The sequence below is a fragment of the Coptis chinensis genome, chromosome 6, assembly GCF_015680905.1.
Source record: "Coptis chinensis isolate HL-2020 chromosome 6, ASM1568090v1, whole genome shotgun sequence".
Classification (NCBI taxonomy): domain Eukaryota; kingdom Viridiplantae; phylum Streptophyta; class Magnoliopsida; order Ranunculales; family Ranunculaceae; genus Coptis; species Coptis chinensis.
Window position 1 is genome coordinate 11,503,178 of NC_141461.1, and position 4,259 is coordinate 11,507,436.

Below are 4,259 nucleotides of genomic sequence, written 5' to 3' on the forward strand. Positions count from 1 at the left end.
GTACAAATTTATCAGAAACAAAGACTAACTTAAAGCCATTCTTGCTCAACAGCGACCCAGAAACCAAGTTCTTGCGAATGTCAGGCACATAGAGCACCTCATTCAGAGTTAGTTCCTTCCTAGAAGTCAATCTCATCACCACCTTTCCTATGCCTTCAACCTTGGAGGTGGAAGAGTTTTCCATAAAGAGTTGTTCTTCCTTTTCCACAGCATGATAAGTGGTGAACATCGACTTGTTGGAGCATATGTGGTGAGTAGCACCAGTATCCACCCACCATTCCCTTTCATTTCCAATCATGAGACATTCAGAAACCACATCAGATAGGTTCATGTCATTAACATTGTTAGAAAGCATGTCCATTGTCACATTTGCTTAAGTCTTTTACTTCTTGTACTTCTTTGGCTTGCGACATTCACTTGCCTTATGTCCAACCTTCCCACAGTTGTAGCACTTGCCCTTGAACTTAGTAGGCTATTCTCTTCGCCTTGAGCTTTTTGTCTTGGCGCTTCCTCTTTCCCTTAGCACTTGATCCTTCCATAACATTGGCCTTTGCCACCATGGGATCCTTGCCCTTCTTTTCAGATAGGCGGTTATCTTCCTCTACCCTTAGACAAACAATCAGTTCTTCAAGATTCATATCTTTGCGTTTATGCTTAAAATAGTTCTTAAAATCCTTCCAAGATGGTGGTAATTTCTCAATCATAGCAGCCACTGGGAAAGATTCTCCTAGGGTCATTCCTTCAACAATGACATCATGGAGGATTACTTGAAGTTCTTGGACTTGGCTTATGGCGGTCTTACTATCCGTCATTTTGAAATCAAGAAATCTGCCAACTATGAATTTCTTCATGCCAGCATCTTCACTCTTGTATTTCTTGTCCAACGAATCCCAAAGTTCTTTAGCAGTCTTGAACACATTATACATATTGTATAATGAGTCAGCCAACCCGCTAAGGACATAATTTCTACACAAGAAATCAACATGAAACCAAGCATCCTTGGCCAAAACCTTCTCCTTGTTGGTTTCATCAGGGCTTACATCAGGAACCTTATCCCACAGAAACCTTGCCAAGTTAAGGGTGGTCAGATAGAAGAGCATCTTCTATTGCCAGCGTTTGAAATCAGTTTCATTGAACTTTTCAGGCTTCTCCCCATGAGGAACAGAATGGGAAACAATAGGAGTAACTGGTGGTGTTGCCATATTCTGAAATACAACTACACTTTGTTATTCCCTTAAACCAAAAAAGAAAAGAAAACATAAACAAATTCTGTTCGGTAAAGAAGAAGATGAAAATAATGATCTGTCTTAAGTTGTTAGGAATATACAAGTTAATTGTACTTACTCTTTACCAATTACCAAACTATACAAACCTTTTTGTCTTGTAAGTGTTTTGTACTTATTAATTAAATCCGAGCCTAGTGTAGATACACTATGTCCTTAAGACAGATTTTCCCCCTCATGGTGTTTGAAGGTTGATGAGAAACTGTCTCCCAAGATATAACGGATTTCCTTCTATAGAAAGCTAGCACTTCAATTTTATAGAATCAGCGAACACAACATAGTATTTGACTAAGAACAGGGAGAGAAGAGAAAGATCAGAACTCTGTGTGATCTGGTGTGTCTTTCTCTCCAAATTCATCCACTATTTATAGGTGTGTGGTGCCTCTTCGAAACAACATAGTGACTCTTGAAAAAAAGTAAGCAACTCTTTGAAAAGTCACATGTTTCAAAAAGACACACTATTTCGACATAAAGCACTGTTTCGAACCAGTGCCTATTTCGAAACACTACCAAAAAAAGGAGTTTACCCGACAGACACCACAAAGAATACCCGATGGATTCTGTCTGTAGAAAGTTACCAACACATTTTGTTCGTCGGGTATAATTTGACCATCTGTCGGGTAATCACCCTTGCTACCCGACGGTTCTACGAGAGTTGATGATGGTCGGCATATCTTTTCCAAATACCATGCGGCAAACTAATGTCACTTCCCACATATTTTTATGAAAAAAATAAGAAAATAACAAAAAAAAAAAACCCTAAAACTAACTGTTATCCCTCTCTCACTCGTTGTAGCCGCTGCCCGCTTCACTCAATCACTCCCTCTCTCAAATCTCAAATTCTATGATTTCTCGTGCTCAACTCTCTCAAACAGCAACAACAAATTTCTCCCCAATCCCCAGTGCCCATCTCGAGTCTCAAACACAAAATCTTTAGTCTTTTTCTCTCGTTCTTTTTTAGTCGCGTCTCACCCTAGTGCCCATCATCCTATTCAGTTTTTAGGGTAAAAAAGGTTTTGAATTGAAGAAGGGTTAGGGCCAAATTTATCTATGATCTTTGCTTATTTGATTGCACTTTTGAGGGTTTGATTTCTACTTATGGAATTTCTAATTTCAAATTATGGCGATGGATGCGAAGAAAGCTAGGGTTGCTGAGATTTTGGCATCAGATCAAAAGAGGACCACGTTATGAATTTATTTTTTGATAAATTGAAGTTGATTTATTAGCTTCACGAGTAGTAAATGATGTATGATTTTTTGTTAGCGCTCTTCTTGGTATGTTCACTTGTATTTTCTTTTTTGTTCAATTTGGTTCACAGTGTGGGGGTGTTGGCAAATGATGTATGATTTTTTTTAGGTGTAAAGGAATTTGAATCAAAATGGATAGGATGGGTTGGGGTTAATGTACCATATGAGATTGGGCAAAGAGCACTTTCTAATGCACACCTTAAAGGTGTTTATTTCCTATGCCCGACGTCGGAGAATATTCAACATTTGAGACGACAGATTGCTAGTCCGAGATTTGGAGAGTATCACCTTTGTAAGACTTCTTATTACTATTATGCTTTGAGCTAGTTTTGTTTTAATATATGACGTTGAATGCGATCGTAAAGTAATCGTTTTATATTTGTTTGTGTAGTTTTCTCTAACATTATGAAGGACACCCAGATTCATGTACTGGCTGATGTAGATGAGCATGAAGTTGTCAAGCAAGTTCAGGTGATCCTTCTTTCAAGTTCAGGTGATCCCTGTTTTCAGAACTAAACCATGTTTCTATGATTTTGCAGGAGTTTTATGCGGACTTTAGTGCCATAGATCTGCATCATTTCAGTTTGAAGTTTCCATCAAATCACATTTACATGCTCCCAGTGGTTGTAGATCACTCAAGTTTATAGAACTTTTCTGACCGAGTCATCGATGGTATATCAGCAGTCTTCTTAGCTTTGAAAAGGTGACCTGTTATACGATATCAATAGATGTCTGATATTGCAAAAAGAATTGCACAGGGAGCTGCGGTGAGCTTCTATTTGTTAGCTTCTGGTATCAGTAGTTAATAGAAGGGATGACCTTGTTACCCCATTGCTAAATTAATGGACATATCAGGTACTAGTGAGTAGTGACCATATGTAATCAATCAAATTGCGGCCAGGCTGCCTTTCGTTGTTCCAGTGTTATTTTCTTTATTTTCAATGAGTTAGCATTCCTTACTTTCTACAGGCAATGGTGCATGAGTTGATTGTTATTCAAGATAACAAGGTTGACTTACGAAACATTAGCCAAACCCCTTCAGATTCCAGTCCCTTCAATTTTATAGCGTCTGTTCCATTTGATTTTATGGTCTATTCTACCCTCTGTCAAACAAACCATGCATTCCCTCCCATCCCAAAAAAAAGGACCGAGGAAACACCTAAATACTTACCTTTTTTTGTATTTTTAATTTTCAATATTTTGTACCCTTTAGTCTAATTTGAGCATGAAATTGTATTTAAGTGATTTAGCTACAATGCAAGTATGCTGGAACTTTATTTTTTTACATTTAATTTTTGGCGCCCAAAATCTAAAATCCTCGTTATTTTGATTGTCATTAATCTACAACTTGTCCAGTTCCTCTTAAAGCAAGTAGGTGTAGGTAGACAAGCAAACTGGAGATCTCTATGGAAACCGGGATCTCCTAAACATTGCACGCAACATGACTCATGGGATTAAGGTTTGTTTCAGTAGATTCTTGTTGTAGTTGTTTAGGAAATATCCATTTTTGCATCCTTCTTGACTGATCTGTAATTTTGTCATAGGAGGTTAAGAATGTGTACACTCAGCACCAACCTCATCTGTTTAAAACCATGGGAAGCATTGCAAAGGGGTGGCTTAGAGATGTGGACTACCCATTTGATTGAAATCAAAGTTATTGGCATGGCAATAGCAGGTATGAACTATATTAGCTTATCTTGTTATGGTTTAACTATTTAAGTTACTTTG